Source organism: Natator depressus, chromosome 14 (genome assembly GCF_965152275.1).
Source record: "Natator depressus isolate rNatDep1 chromosome 14, rNatDep2.hap1, whole genome shotgun sequence".
NCBI lineage: Eukaryota > Metazoa > Chordata > Testudines > Cheloniidae > Natator > Natator depressus.
This window is the reverse complement of record NC_134247.1, coordinates 13,255,327-13,272,293: the sequence shown is the minus strand read 5'-3', so window position 1 is coordinate 13,272,293 and position 16,967 is coordinate 13,255,327. Positions and strand designations below refer to the sequence as shown.

The following is a 16,967-nucleotide window of genomic DNA, read 5'->3' as shown; positions in this document are numbered from 1 at the left end:
GGCCTGGCTATGTTTTTACCAATTGCTGTTCAATGGCTCTTCCTTTTTGCGGTAGCGAGTGTTGGAGCCCTGGTTTGGTGAGGGGTATAGGGAGCCTTTTGCCTCTGTGTTGCTGGTTTTGAATTCAGCCCAGGCTAGTGGACATAAAAGTTGACCCCATGTGATGGCTGTTTGCAGGCCTACGTGAAATGAAGCTGATGGGAATTAGGCCATGTCCCAGTGAGCAGGTGTCCTCATAAAAAACCCCAAACCACTCCCCAAATCGGCACACAATAATGCTCTTTGTAGCTGTCTCAGTAAGAGGCTGTGTATTTCATGGGCCACGGAGGCTGAGCTACCTCCTATCCTTAGTGGTGGCGTCTCCCAGGCAGACCCGCTGGCAGGAAAGTATGGAAAATCTCAGTCTTCAGCTGCTTCTGCTGTTACTGGACTATGCCTGCAGAGAGAACTCCGGGGCCTATTGATCTGGCACCATTCATGGGTTCTTATCACGTTAGGTCTGGTACACGCAAGTACACACATTGTCTCAATCTAATGCTTACTCCTAAACCTCAGCACTGATCAGGCCTGGTAGTGTTCCATTCTCATGGTGAATCTCCGCTTTGTGAGTAACTTCCACACAAGCATTGTAGCCCTGCAAGTCAGTGGCAGCTCCTCCTACAGAAAACCTCCCTAGGACATTCGGAACCGTTCGGATGGAAAGGGCGGGAGGTTTGTGGCCTGACTCTCAGTTACAGTCAATGTAAAGGGGCCTTACTGAAAGTGAGCAACAGGCCCTTGGATTTTGGGGTTTTAGTTCTCTTGCAGCATGCTCCAGCTTCCCTGTTTTAGATCATGACTTCAGCTCTTCCTCAGACCAATAGTGATGATGGATCTGTACCACAGAATCTCACAGCAGTTTGGTGGCCTCAACCAACCTTCCTGGAGGATACATCACAAAAAACCCAGGGATGAGCCCAAGCCATAAAGTTCCAGTGCAGATGTCCCCAAAAGTCTGGAGTGCTTGGATCTAGGGCTTTGGATCAGGCCCATCCCAATAGTACCCCTTGCTGGCAATCTCAACCGAGAGGCCAAAGGCTGAGCTAACCGGAGGTGCTCCCATGGGCCGGGCCGTGCGCTGATGCTTGCATTGCTTGCACTGTTCCTGTCCAGGGAACGAGCAGAGAGCCTCAGTTTTAGGCCAGCACAGCAATCCCAGCAATGTTGCCCATGGCCAACAGACTTTGGGGTTCACACAGCAAGGGTCAGCGCCACTGCAAGCATGAAAGAAGGTTTTATTCCCACTCCCCTAGAGAGGTCAGCTCACAATGAATGCTCCTGTTTCTCCAATGGATGCTGTGGCAACTATCCTGTGAATCCAAAGTAGACTAATTTCGGAGTCTCTAACCTATTGTCTCATACATCCTAGTCCCTGAAGGCAAGAGGCTTCCTGTCCAGGATACACATATCTAGTCCCCATAGCTAGTCTTTAAGAGGAGAAGATGCTGCCATGTTCTTCTCCTCTGGTACACTGAGGTCCCAGCTTTCAAAGGGATCTCCACTCAGTCTCTGGTTTTTCACCCCAAGTGATGTATCTGCAAACAATTTAATGCATGGTTCGGTGGGTGCATTGTATGACACATAGACATCTAAGCACCTGATATCGCCTCTTCTGAAAATTGGGCCCTGACTGTATTACCCAGGGGCATGTGCGCACAGGCCTGACTGTTGGGTTATTGTGGGTGAGCTCTGTGTTGACTTTTGGTAGAAGAGCTTAGGTGGCTCTGTGCTTACGCCCAGTAAAACCCTTGTTACACCAAGTCTCTCATTAGACGAGTCGCTGGAGGAATGTACGGTAGCCAACAGACCTCCACTGATACAGGACTGAGAGAGATGTTCTGATAGCAAGGCCCTTTCCATTTGTTCCTCTAACCAGTGATGCACAGGAAGTTTCCAGGACATCAGAACTGGGTAGAACAATTCCTGTCCTATGGCCAGTGTTTTCTGGGAACTCCCCTGCACTTTGAGCCTTTATTGTTTACTTTTCTCTTTTTCTGACATGTTTCTTATTTGTATAGTCACTTGCAGTTAGAAGCAAAGGCATTTCTTCCACTGTTTATAGCTCCCTGTGTCAGCACAGTAGTTGCGAACTGAGCAGACATAATTCCAGATTCCAGTGTCCTCCTGTGGTATTAACGCATCAGTGACCAAACATTAGGAAGACTCCGACCCACTCAGTGTGCTAAATGTGTCTCTTCAAACCAGTACATTCTTTCTGAACTCTTAATACAATATGGCTGGCTAACCTTTGTTTTCAGTATGTATTTAATGGAGATGCACTCTGCAGTCCTACAGGTAGAATTAGTCTCATGCTGTTTCACCTTCAATTGGTAAGCTTACTGGAATATTTCTGTACCGCTGGGAGAGCAAGTGTCTGATGGTATTGGAGACTCATCATTCTTTCATTATTATCTGGGGACTGTTTCTGAAGAACCTGGGGGGCAAAATAAAGAAGAGGATGGAAAATTCATATTTCCCATTTTGATAGATGAACATAAGAACGGCCATACTGGGTCAGACCAATGGTCCATCTAGCCCAGTATCCTGTCTTCCGACAGTGGCCAATGCCAGGTGCTTCAGAGGAAATGGACAACAGGTAATCATCAAGTGATCCATCCCCTGTTGCCCATTCCCAGCTTCTGGCAAACAGAGGCTAGGGACCCCATCCCTGCCCATCCTGGCTAAAAGCCATTGATGGACCTATATTCAATGAACTTATCTAGTTGTTTTTTGAACCCCATTATAGTCTTGGCCTTCACAACATCCTCTGGCAAGGAGTTCCACAGGTTGATTGTGTGTTGTGTGAAGAAATACTTCCTTTTGTTTGTTTCAAACCTGCTGCCTATTAATTTCATTTGGTGACCCTTAGTTCTTGTGTTAGGAGAAGGAGTAAATAACACTTCCTTATTTACACTTTCTCCACACCAGTCATGATTTTATAGACCTCTATCATATCCCCCCTTAGTTATCTCTTTTTCAAGCTGAAAAATCCCAGTCTTATTAATCTCTCCACATATGGCAGCTGTCCCATACCCTAATAATTTTTGTTGCCCTTTTTTGAACCTTTTGCAATTAAAGGTAAAGACAGAAATGTCGTCTGTATATAAATCTACTATTTTGGTCTTATTCCATTGGAAACTGCTAAGGGCTGATTCACCAAGTTTGGTGCCCATGATAAGTTGCACCTTTAAAATTTGCCCATGCAAGTGCAGTTTTTGTGTGTGCGACAGGATGCCTTCACAAATTTGTCACCCTCCTCTGGAACATTTCTCTCTCTAAAGCTCTTCCAGTACCTTGAATGTGCAGTTTTATTTTTAGTGCTGCTGGAGATGCTGCTTAATCCAAACAATAGATCCCTGGCCCTGGGGAAAGGAAGATCCTAGGAAAGCTACTTCTGCTAGAGTAGCACGTGAGAAGCTCCTGTAGACTCATCCTCATTGAAACTATGTTGGACCAAAAGCAGCATGGAAATGCCATGTACTCTGAGACTGTATTCAAGCAAGTCCACCACTGCTCTTACACATGTTTAGAGGAAGTGCAAGCATCATCCGGGGAGGGTTACCAGTTTGTTCCTTCCCATATCTGCCCCATCCCTCCTTCCCTTTATCTGCCATTAAAAACAATTGACATTGCCAGTGCCAGTGTTGCGACTCTGAGGAGCTACCACTGTCAAAGGACACCACAGGGGAGCATGAACAGCCCTATGGGCTCTGAGACAATGTTGAAAACACCATAGGCTGGTAGATGGGGCCCAAAGGATTATGAGGGGAAAGAGGTGGTAAATTACGGGTAATGAGATGAAGTTGGTAGGTAAGGGAGGGACCCCAGGGGCTGTGAGTGGAAGATTCTTTAGATGGCTTTTTGAAACTACTTCTGTTCCCATTTCCTTTCTTCCAGGCACTTGGTATGAATAGTGAATCATGTGTTTATTAGTTCATCCGATTAAAGTGGTGGCAGAGAGCAAAGAGGTGTTTTTCTGTAAACTCAGGAGGCTTATACGCGGCAGTTTCCTAATCTGACAGTTATGAGACTGGGAATTAGGGCAGAGAAATGCTGGCCCAGGTCTTTCTGCAGAGATTATAAACAGTGAAACTTGTGATTTTTCTTTTACAAAGTGAGATTTACAGCCTTCGCCTGAAAGTGCAAGTGATCGACCTCACCAAATTTATCTTCATTGGCTGATTGTTTGAAAAGAAATGAGGGGGCTTTAAGAGTACTTGACTTTGAGTTTCTATATTAAGCTCTCTTGCTTATTTAATGAATATTTATGGCATGGGCTTTTCACACATCCAGTCCTGAGTGAGCCAGGCTATATTAGGCTAAATTCTCTCAGGACATATTTTATGGTGCCGGGTCAAAAGAATGGCACTTAGAGGAGGGGGGAACAGACACACTAATTACCAGGATTACTAGAGAGAAAGGAGGGCCCAGGGGTTAGGGCACTGGTTTGGGACTTGAAAGATCCTGTTCTGCCTCAGAAATCCCAAGCGACCTTCAGCAAGTAAGTTACAAAGGGTGCATTGACATTTGAGCTGGTCTGTGTGATTCCCAGCTTGTGCAGACACACCCGTGCTAGCTGTGTCCACGGGTACGGCTAACCCGAGCCACCACCTGCAGGGACGTGGCTATTTTTAGGCACTAGCACAAGCAGAGCTCGTGTGGATATGTCTACGGGAACTGGGAAACACACCTCAGATGTAGATGTACCCATAGTCTCTCGGTGCTTCACTTCCCTATCGGTAAAATGGGGATATTCCATTACTGAGCTGCTTTAAAAATCTGTTTTGCTGAATGAGTTTTAAAATGCATTAGAAAATTTTCCCAGTGTAGACAGGCCCTTAGACTGTCACTCACCAACTTGCATTTCCCCGCTGCACATTACCTCTGAATTTGTACCCCCACATCTCAGAGAGTGAATAGGAATCTAAGCTAGTATCATTTGAAGGTCAGGGGACCAGAAAAGAGGAGAATTGCAAGGAAACCAACATGAGGATGTAATTTAAAGTGGCCTGCTTTAAAGTGCTTTTAATTTAAAGTGGCCTACTTTAACTCATGCTGTCAGACAGCTCCACAGCCTGTAAATTATAACTAAGGCTCCCTTACACTCTGGGTGGTAGGTGGGGTAAGGAACAATAAGGAGTCAAGCTGAGATTAAGGGAACCAAGTCACTGTGCACATTTAATGCACCACAGAGCAGAGAAAGGAGGCCAGGAGTTCTAAACACAACGCCTCCCCATTTGCTAACCACTTCAACGGACCTTGTAAGTTTAGCTAGTGCTGTGGGAGGTGGGTGTTACATTTTTTAAAATATATTAGTGTTTTGTGCTTAAGAACCTAGGCTTTCAGTTCTGTCATTTTCTGAAATGACCCATCTGAGTGATTCACTGATTCCCCCCCCACACACACAACTATTTCACATCAAATCACGCTTCAGCTCAGCCACTTGGAGTTCCTGCCGCTGCACTGGCATGAGGGTCAGATTAGGACCTGGATGTTTTTAACTATGTGCATATTCCCTTTTTAAAGAAGGTCCCATTCCCCAGCCGCCCTCAGGACTATAGCTATGGTTCTTGAATACTAGATACAGTGTGAAAGTACTGGATAGAGTATGAAGAAATTAAAGTGTGTTTAAGATCACATAACACTGTCCAGCGGCTGCGCTGGGCAGGCTTGGGACCTTTTCCAGGTTGCTGAGTATTCTAATATGACTGGTAAATTGATTGTTTTTCCACGGAGCAGTTCAACACCTGTAATGGAAAGGAAACAGAGCTGTACAGAAAGTGGCAATGTACACGTCAAAGCTCTGCACATGTAGGAACTTTAAAGAATGAATGAGTTTATAGAAAGCCTTTACGGCCTGAGGCCCTCAAACCTAAGTAGTATATGTATTTGCATGCCAGTGAATGTATTCAGCAGCAGTACTGGATAGGGGTGCGTTTCAATAGATTCAGCCAGCAGTAGGCATGCAACATAGCATCTGTTTTAATGTATTCTGCTAGTTGTATTTTTATTATTTATTTGGTAGCCATATTGTACTAGAACTGCGTGAAATTTTTTGGCCAAAACCTTTTTTTTTTTGTCAAAAAAATGCAAATTCAAGTCAACCAAACCATTTCCTGAATTCATGTCAAACTTCCTTAATTATTTCATTGGGGAAAAAACAACATTTTGGTGGGGGGAAAGTCAGAAAGTTTCCATTCAACATTTGGAAATAAAACCTTTCAATTCGCAATGACCTTTAGTTTTGAAATTGAATTTGATTTTATTAAGTTAAAAAATCTTGAAACCGAAACATTTCAACCCGCAAATAATTTTTCCCAATTTTTCTGGTATGGCCAGTGAATTGAAAAATCAATTATTTGCACAGCTGTCCACTGTACAGTCCCTTCCCAAAGAATTTACAGTCTAAATAGACACGTAGGAAGGGAAACTGAGGTTCAGGGAAGTGAAATGACTTACTGGCTGTCACCCACTAGATCAGTGGCACAGCTGGGACTAGAACGCTGGTCTCGTACATCCTAAGCCAGCACTGCAGTCACTGGACCATACTGCCTCTTGGCTGTAGATATGTACATGTACTGGTGTATGTGTGGGTGTGTTGTATTTAGGTAACAGTAGATACCTGTTTGGTATGTGACTCTGTATTCAGCCATCAGTAAGCATGTTTGATATAGGAATCACATAGTGTGTGTAAGTATTCAGCTAGCAATTTGTGTTTAGGATTATATGTGTCTATTCAGCATACAGTATGTGTATATTCTGCGTGGGCATGAGGACATGTGTCTGTGTGTCCATGTAATGTGACCAACACTTGGGTATATATATGTATGTGTCCCACACTTCATTTTCTCATCTCTGTAACTTAAGTAGATGTCGGATTGCTGGGTGACAGCAAAAAAGGGAAGGCTTTTTTTCAGGAAGGATCCTGACAAATCATTAGATTGTCAAGATGAGCGCCAGTTAAAGCTGCATTTGCTCTTTCTCCTGTTTGTTAAGCTTGTTAGTGTTCCAGCCAACATTAAAATCTGAAATCTCAGCAAAACGGTCTTTCAAGAAGCTAACCTGCTCCATGGAAGGAAAGGGCTGTCAGTTACCTGTGGCCGCAGCATGATGTACCATTCAGTCCTTACCAGGCTCACCTAGTGCGGAGGAACAGAAATGCCAGTTGCTCAGTGGGATGAATGGGACTTGTGACCACTTAAGGACTTGCTGGCTATTCCTCATGGGGAAATTTGACCAGCTCACCGAGGAGCTGAATAGCCTTCAGCTCTCTAGACTCATGTTAACAGTTCAGTGCACTAAGGGAACTATAAGTGCTGAATGCCCAGGATCACACGCCGAATATTTACAGTGCATCAGCACTGTATATCAACCTGGTTAAAGAGAATCTGCACCACTGCAATCACAATGAGGCTTTCACATATCAAATCAGGATATGTAATGTATGATCCTCTACCTCCCCAAGGGACAAGACCCCTGATTTGAAAAGAGGAACCCTGATATGCTGGGAATAAATCAATCTGAAGGTCCAGTGATCACAGACTGAGCTAAGAGAACCATTGGGAGGCCCCATGGGGACCCGATGACTAAGGCTACAGTTTTGTCACTGAGGTCGCAGAAGTCACAGAATCTGTGACTTCCAAAGACTTCCATCACTTCAGCCCTGGCGGCTGGGAGCTGCAGGGTCCCACCACCTCCTGCACGGCAGGGAGCTGTGAGGTACCCCCACCATCTGAGGCAGCAGGCTCCCAAGCTCTCAGCTGCCATGAGCAGGGGTGGTACCCCGCCACTCCCAGCCGCCGCCACAGGCGAGGGGGGGGAAATACCCCACATCTCCCAGCCACTGTGGGGGACAGGGGGACCCCCACAGCTCCCCACCACATGGGAAGGGGGACCATGCAGCTTCCCTCCACTGCTGGTGGCGGCGGGATCCTGGAGCTCTGAGTCCCTACTGGTGGTGGGGGTCCCAGAGCTCCCAGCCACCCCACAGCTGCCCAGTCCCTTCCCATTTTATTATGGATATTTTTAGTAAAAGTCAGGGACAGGTCACGGGCAATAAAGAAAAATTCACGGAAGCCCGTGACCTGTCCCTGACTTTTACTAAAAATATCCATGACAAAAATTTAGCTTTACCGATGACACATCCTGGTGACACATCAAATTGGACGCGTGAGGCAGAGACTCCTATTGCAAACCGCATGGCTGTGGAAAGGCACTGTGTAAAACCAGCCAAATGCCCGTTTAGCCAGGCTTGAGCCCAAATGACGAAGCAGAGAGACGGCGGCCTGCAGACGATTAAACCATTCCCGGTCCCAGATTGCAAAGTGGAAGGAGCAGCCTACAATCATGTCAGGTCATTGGTAGCAGTGATAGTTAGACTTCACAGGAGTGCTTTAAGGGCTCAATCCAAAACCCACTGAAGGTGATGGGAGTCTTCCGATTAACTTTATTAGGCTGTGGATCAGGGTCCAAAAAGCAAATTGAGGCAAACTGCTTTTTTTAAAGTCCCTAGATTTTTACTGAGAATTTATTTTTTTTAAAAAAAGGCTCAAAACAAATGAGAAGAAAAAGGAAGAGACCAAATGAAAATGCAGGTAGAAATTGTTCGCTCCTGATAGAGAATTACAACTTTCAGAGTAACAGCCGTGTTAGTCTGTATTCACAAAAAGAAAAGGAGTACTTGTGGCACCTTAGAGCCTAACCAATTTATTTGAGCATGAGCTTTCGAAGTGAGCTGTAGCTCACGAAAGCTCATGCTCAAATAAATTGATTAGTCTCTAGAATTACAACTGTGACCGAGGCACTTTAAATACATGCTGAAATTGAGCTGTTCACTGTTGAGCCAGTTGAATCATTTGCCTTTTGGAAGCCCAGATTCTGCAGTGATCCAGGTTCATGGGGCCAGTATTGTTCTTTTGCTTTGCAAAGGCATGTCCTGCTCAAACAGAATATTTCTTTGGGTTTTTCCCCCCCAGTTCTGGCCATAATCGTGTTGCCTGATTGCTTCTCTTTTAAAGCCTTCCCTTGAAATGAAATGCTCAAGCCTCCTGCAAGGCCTGATGCTGAACTGTTTCTTTTAAACAGAGGGTGGAATTTAGCAAGGGCTTCCTTAAGGCGGAGTTTTTTATAACATCGGTTGCATTGAACTGCCTGAATGTTCTAATATTCCTTGTCTGAGCTCACATCATGTGAAATGTACTCAACGTATTCATTTCTGTAAGTAGTTCTTGAATTCCATCTGCCATCTTCTGTTGTGTTTTACTGTTGATAATGTAACAGACTGGAGGCAGGGTCTATATTAAAAAGTTCCAGTCTGAACTTTCCAAAATTCCAGTTTGCTCAGATCTGGGGCTTGGATCTGGCTCGTTATAGTCCCTGTGGATCCAGAAGTTCAGGTGTGTCCTGATCAGGAAGGAGAAGTTGGTTCAGGACCATCAATCATCTTTGTGAATTTCTTAAAGGCAAATCAGACAAATTATAAGGGTGACTCTTTGGGACAGGGCCTCAGGATAGAAACATAGAGTATAGGGTAAGTGATTGTTCAAGAGGTGAGAGAGGGAGGCAATTGACAGCAATTTAAACAGGAACATTCCAAATGGAGCATTATCAGCTGTGGCAATATGTTATCTGAATCCACAAAATAGCAGCATCACAAAACACAAGCTGATGTGCAAACTCAATCTGCAGAAGGCAAAAGTAATCTTCCAGGCTCTGCGTAAGCTCATTTTAGTGTCTAGAGCTTAATTCTTAGTGCATCAAGCTGCAGGGGCCTTGAGTAGGAAACTATACAAATGATGTAATGGTGTCACTAGTAATGGTACAACCTAATAACCTCTGCAGCATGAAAGTATCAGCCATCTGTGCCAAGGTGTCTTAGGAAAACTCGCTGACAAAATGGATTAAAGGGTCTATATTTATTTATGTAAATAATCAAGATCAGGAGAAAATTCTGTGTAAAACTGAAATATTCCTAATCGACATTATGGAGTGTAACGTCTGTGCAGATTGTAATCGGGGGGATTAAGGGTCTCCGCCACTGCAGTAATATGAGAGAAGTTAGTGCATTTGGAGGAACCATTGCAGTGATTGTGTTAGAGATTCAGGCCTGTTACACCAGTGACCCAAATACAGCCTTCTACACGGTATCTAGGAACTTCTGCTTCTGTCTGAAGTCAGGGTAGAAACAGGTGGGGTAATGGGAGGAAAATGTTACATGTATTGAACCTCAGATATTGTCAGGATTTGCTTTGAGTCTTGGGGGAAAGTTTAGTTAACTGGAGTTATAAAGTGCCGTTCACAGGTGAGCTGGCCCTTTAAGGGAGGTAGTCTTAGTCCTGCTTGTGATTAATTAGTTGCCTCATGGTGATGGGTCTGATACTTTTTATTGATACTTAGACAACCGGTGCAGCACAGGGAGGAAAATAGGGTTATAAGGAATAGCCAGCATGGATTTGCAAAGAACAAATCATGCCAAACCAACCTAATTTCCTTCTTCAGAGATACTGGCCTGGTGGAAGGGGGGAAGCAGTAGATGTTATACATTTTGATTTTAGTAAGGCTTTTGACCCAGTCCCACATGCCATTCTCATAAGCAAACTAGGAAAATGTGGTCTAGATGAAATTAATATAATGTGGGTGCACAATTGGTTGAAAGCCCATACTCAGAGTAGTTAGTGGTTTGCTGTCAAATAGGTATTGACGTATTTAGTGAGGTACCACAGGGGTCAGGCCTGGATCCAGTACTATTCAATATTTTCATTAGTGACTTGGATAATGGAGCAGAGAGTGTATTTATCACAATTGTGGATTGTGTGCTGGGAGGGGTTGCAAGCTCTTCGGAGGACAGGATTAGAATTTAAAAGGACCTTGACAAATTGGAGAATTGGTCTTAAATCACAAGACACAACTCATTAAAGACAAATGCAAATTACTTCAGATGCACAACTATAAAATGGGAAATAACTGGCTAGATAATAGTGCTGTAGAAAAGGATCTGGGGTTCTAGTGGATTACAAATTGAATGAGTCAACAACATGATGCAGTTGCAAAAAAGGCTAATATCATCCTGGAGTGTATTAGTAAGACTGTCTGTGTAAGACACAGGAGGTAATTGCCGGCTCTGCTCAGCACTGGTGAGGCGTCGGTTGGAGTACTGTGTCCAATTTTGCATGCCCCAGTTTAGAAAAGATGTGGATGAACTGGAGAAAGTCCAGAAGAGAGCAACAAAAATGATACAAGGTTTAGAAAACCTGACCTATGAAGAAAGATTAAAAAAACTGGGCATGTTTAGTCTTGAGAAAAGATGACTGAGGGGGGACCTGGTAAGTCTTCCAATATGTTAAGGCCTGTTATAAAGAGGACTGGGATCAATTGTTTTCTTGCCTTGTCTTCAGTGGTCATGGAGGTGGTGGGCTTAAATCTGCAGCAAGGGAAATTTTGGTTAGGTATTAGGAAAAGCTTTCTAACGATAAGGGTAGTTAAGAACTGGAACAGGCTTCCAAGGGAGGTTGTGGAATCCCCGTCATTGGAGATTTTTAAGAACAAGCTGGACAAACACCTGTCAGGGATGGGTTAGGTTTACTCAATCCTGCTTCAGTGCAGGGGCCTGGACATAATGACTTCTTGAGGTCCTTTCCAGCCCTACGTGTCCATGGTTCTGTGAACACAAGGCTCCCTCCAGTTGGACAGGAAAGGAAGAGAACCCTGCCCACATATTTACAAACACTCTGAAATGCAAATACAACTGTAGCAAATAACACAGTTCACACAGCTGCTGCCAGAGCCGTAGCTGTATTGGCGTGTCACAGCTTGGGTGGGTCGGCCCTTTAAGGGAGAGGTGGTCTTAGCCCCACTTGTGACTAATGAGGCACCTCCCAGGTGATGGGTGTGATGCCAGGGATAAAGATGATACTCTGCACATCACCTAGGCCTTAGATAAAAGCCCAACAAACAGCTCTGTTGGCAAAGAGACCTGCAGGGGACCCTGGTTAGGGGAAGGGCCCTTTTTTTATGTGAGACCCTTTTGATTTTGAGAAATATGCCCATCCTGGAAGAAGGGGACCTGAAATGCTGCTGCTGTTAAGAGCTTGATTGGATGCTCTGGCTGGTGAGTTCGTCATACTGGTTTATAGTGCCCTATGAAAGGACATTCATAATTGGACCATAGCTCTGCCTGGTGCTTTAAAGGGCTTGTCCACAGTCATGGGCCCTGCCCCAGTGAGATGATGGGGTAAAAAAGATGTTCCTAGGCCATGAAGGTAACATGGAGGATGGTGCTTAATTTGTAATGAAAGAGGGGCTGGGGCTCGGGCTCAAGCTGTTTTTTTACAGTCATAACTGATGCACTAAGCCCAGAGGTGCCGGAGCTATGAACTGCCAATCCCAGAAGTGCCAGGGCTCAGCCCTGCCAGAAATTAAGCCCTGATGGAGGGGAAGAGAGGAGAGGTGTGAGGGTTAAAAGGTCTGTAGGGTAGGGCAGAGGAGAGGAATAGGTAATGCAGTCAGGGGTAAGGGGAAGCAGAGGGAGCGCTCCCGTTCTCGCCTTGGATGGCTGGGGGGCAACAAACCCACTCCTCCTCCTCGGTGATGTGGTGAGAACTCCCCCTGCTGGTTCAACCTACTTTCACCACCAAACTCAGGAGCAGGAAAGGAGTGAGTTTCATGGGGAGGATTGGCAGGAGGAGGGCCGGGGTGCTGGTTGCAAAGGAAGAGGGGTATAATTCCAAGCAGAGAGGCTGAAAAGGGGCAAGAAGGTGAGAGTGAAAGGAGGAGACAGGTGAAAAAAACAGTCTTGGGGGGAGGGGGCAATTCAGACAGGGCAGAGCCCTCAGTGACCCCAAAGAGTTTGAACTCCATGTGGAAAGAGAGAGGATAGATCAGAGGGGGAAGGGAGGGACAGGGCAGGTGTGGAAGAACATTGAGGCTGCTGCTGATTGGGCAGGCTGAGGTGTCAGTGATCAAGGATCTTTAAAAGATGCTGTGAACTAATTTAAACTGAGCGCCGAGTTCAGACGGTTAAGTGTAAAACTCTGCTATGGATGTGAGGTCTGCAGCCGTCATGGAGTCCAACAATGGGCCCGTCCTGCAAGGTGCTTTCAGGATAAGCCCTAGAGGGGCTTTGCGGTTACTGTACTCCTGAGCTCCCCTCCTTTTTAAGGCAAGGCAAGTCTCGGAACGCAGCTAATGGCTGGGGGTGAGCAATTGGTTGGGCGTATTGGGGCAGCTCCTTCCAGCTCAACGCGGAACTTAGCAGAACGTCAGCATCTCAGGATCACAATGTTGTGTTGTCTGCTGTGTTCTGGAAGAGCCACATCCTTGATATAATATGAGCAGGGCTCAGGTCACCCTTTGTCTTATCCAAACTGATTTACCCAGGTCTTGGAATAATTGCATGGTAAGTTGCATTAATGGCATGTTCTCTCCTGCTGACTGTGCTGGTGACTTGTGTCAGAGCATGGAACATCGTGCTCTCTCTGACCCCTGCCATACCAGATGAAGTGGACTAAAGAAGCCTGAATTCTGAATTCTCTTCAATTGGTGGATTTGTGTCAGGCCTTCACAATCAGTAGATCTGGGGGTGTTTAAATAAAGTAAGTGACGTTTTTAATATCTATTTTATACCTCCTGGAATTCTGTCCAGTCCTTACAGTTGTGTCCAAGAATTCTCCCTGATGTTGACTGTTAGCTCTGTGCGTCATGCAGCTCTGTTAGCACGTGGGTTTCCCTTCAAGTTTATCTCATGCACATGACCATGAAGGATCATCTGCATGGAACACACCAGATCTCCATCTGGTGTAAATTGGCACTGAATTCCACTGAAATCAATGGGGACTGTGCTGTTTTTGAGGATATGGCCCATAATACTTTGCCTCACCTTTCAGTTTGGCTCAACCTGGTTCGAATTCAGCATCTTCCTCATGAGAGCTCTGTGAACCTAGTCCATTAGGCCCTGACTGAAGAAAAAGGAAAGCTTTTCAGAAAAGCACTTCAATGGGATTTAAGCACACGTTTAAATGGGCCCCACGCATGTGCTTTTCTGCAGTGGGACCTTCCCTGGTGATTCTGTCATGAGATCACTATAAATCACATCCATTAGTCAGTACATTCGTATCTTCATACAGAGCCCTTAATTCATAGAGAGATCAGTATCTCTGCCTTGGTGTATATCCCACCTCTCTATTTAACTTCATTACACATCTCCACTGCCCCATACCAGCTATTCTTAACCATGTGATCAAAACTTTGGCAGCATTTTGAGGCTTTTCTTCCCTGGCAGCCTGTCATCTTTTCCCAGCTCAGTGCTTGTATCTGTAATATCGGGTTAATCTTACAGTTGAATAGGCTATGCAGATTGCGGGGAAATGATGTGCCCTATAGATTTGCATGTGCTCCTTTTAATTAGCTTGCCTTTAACCAGTATTTACCCTTATTAAAAGTTTGCAGTTGGAGTCTATTGGAATCAAATCACTGCTAATGGAAACTGTCAGAACTGTTAATCATAGTGATGGCTGACTTTCAAAACCCATTCTCTGTTGTTACAGAGGCTAATTGTTTTCATGGGCATGGGCCTAATGGGGTCATGCAAGTGTTCGATACATAAAAGGAATCGATGGCCTCTTGGTGGAATTAATGTATCTTTATTGACTCTATTCCCAAAGGCCTTCTGGAATAAGACACAAAAAAACAATGTTGCTTTAGAGACCAAGCACATGGAAAAGAGGGAAGTCTGGCTCAGCCAGAAGACTTTTCCCAAACTCTGGAAGTTAGTTGGATTTGAAGGTTACAGGAGATTTTATACAACAGGGACAGGCTTGGAATTTTTGGCAAGAAGTTTCAGTTCTCCGAATATTTGGCTACGTGGCTCGCTTGTCCTCTCTTTTCTGCTAAAGTCTTCTGTAATTCCTTGATGGGAAGCTGAAAGTATCAATCCTATCCTGTTCATTTTGTTCAGACACTGAGGACTACACAGGCTTTATCAGATTGTCATTTACAGCTGTTCATTTCAACTGCCAATAGTACCCACATGTCCTCTCTGCTCTCAGCGTTGCTCTCAGAATTGGACTCAATGAAATGGGGGAGATGATGTACTTGCTCAAACCTTACTGTGTCATCCTGGTGTGGATGACAAATCAGTTATCTGTGTGTAGTCAGGGACTTCTCCTTCTTTCTTCATGGCTTACATGTGCCACTTTGACCCACATCCTAGCTGATGTAAATCAATGTAGCTCCACTGAGGCCCATGTAGTTCTGTCGAGTCACACCAGCTGATGTTCTTGCTTGTAAGTGTTGTCTAGTTACTATTTATTGTGTGATTTACCCATATTTAATCCTCTCTTTCACTCTTCTTGTCTCACTCCAGAGCTTTGTCCCAGCACCTCTGCTGCCTTATCTTACTTCATTCTACCTCTACCCAAACGCTGTGTCCCATTGTCGCCCTATTTAACTCCCTAAAGTGGAGGAGGATGGGAACCAAGGTTCAAAAGCCTCTGTCTCCAATCTGCTAAACGTGCCTGTTGGAGACAATTTGGTTGAATTGTTTCTTGATGTCATTAGGAAACAATAGGCTTTTCCTCCATGGAAGACAGTCAAAATTAGGGATAATGTTACCTGTATAAGAAACCCAGTTTCAGCAAAGCTCCATGAGAGCTATACAAAGACAGGGTGAGTCTGTTTTTTCCCGTGGTATATTCTCGAGTGCTAATGGGGAATGACGTTTGTACTTAGTTTAGATGAATTAGAAATCGAGGGTATTAAATCTCAAGGACTTACCAGGTGTGACCAAGTGGAAATGTAGCTTTTGTTCAGCTTAAGCTCCTTCAAAAGCTGGGCAGAGGGAAGAGCCAGTTCATGTTTTTCGTGCATTTTTGAGGATACTAATCTTCCTGAAATCTCAAGCTAGGACAGAGATGCTCTGCTGCGTCTCCTGAAAGATGCAGGACAGAAGGCACAGCTCTAGGAGTTGTGGGGCAAAGGTGATTTGAAGACAACCTTTGTGTCCTCTGAGCTGCTGCTTCTAGGGCTTGTAACCGAGCTAAAACAGAGCAGATCCTCTTCCCCTCCCCCTGCCCCTGCCCCACTCCAGGACTGGTTATGGGCAGCAGAGCAGCTCAGAATCCCCAGACTGCTCAGTGTTACGGGGTATGTCCCTTTGTGCACCCAGCCCGCTCCCCAGTGCCAGGATTTGTGAGGGAGGACAACATAGCGCCATTTACATCAGCCCCATGCTGCTTCTAGGCTGTAGGTATTTTCCTTATGGCCCCTGTACTCAGCTGGACTCCTTCCTCAGTTAAGGTGGTCTGCCCCTGCTCTTCATGCTTTCCATTGTCCCTTAAATCCATTCACTGCTACAGTTCTCCTCTCTCTCTCTCTCTCTCTCTCTCTCTCTCTCTCTCTCTCTCTCTCTCGGGTGTCCTATGCTGAATTGGCCCTATTAGAGGCCACCCTTCCTGTCACCAACGACAGGAAGAGCTGACTGCCAATAATGCAGCTGCAAAGGTCAAGCAGCCCAGTGAAGCAAGTTAAAATGAACAGAAAGTTTGGAATGGGAAGTGAAAGCCTGTCTGCACTTACAGGGTCCCTGTCGCTGTCTATTCTGAGCACCTTACAATCCATGTTAATGTGAGTTAGGAACCTATTCGTTCCCACCCGCAGGATCCGCACAGGGAATTTGCAGCCCAGCACGTCGGTGCGCAATGCTATTCACACCCCCATAGTCTGAACTGTGGGGCACTGTAGACATAGCCTAAGTAACTTGTCCATGGCAGCACAGGGAGTCTGTAGCAGAGCAGGGAGTTGAACCAGATCTCCTGAGTCCTAGGGTAATGTCCTAATCAATGGACAATCTCTCCTTCCCAAAAGGAGTGTGAGTTCAGAAGGGGCAAGATGGTAAGTGTAAGGGAGAGGAGTAGTAGGAAGAGAGGTCTGGTCTA

General features: G+C 45.3%; 1 protein-coding gene across 1 annotated transcript in view; it reads left to right on the top strand.

Annotated features, from left to right (window-relative positions):
* The window catches only part of CACNA1G (calcium voltage-gated channel subunit alpha1 G), a 274,461-nt gene that overhangs the window by 157,196 nt on the left and 100,298 nt on the right, over positions 1 to 16,967 (top strand). The gene's annotated exons all lie outside the window — the stretch shown is intronic.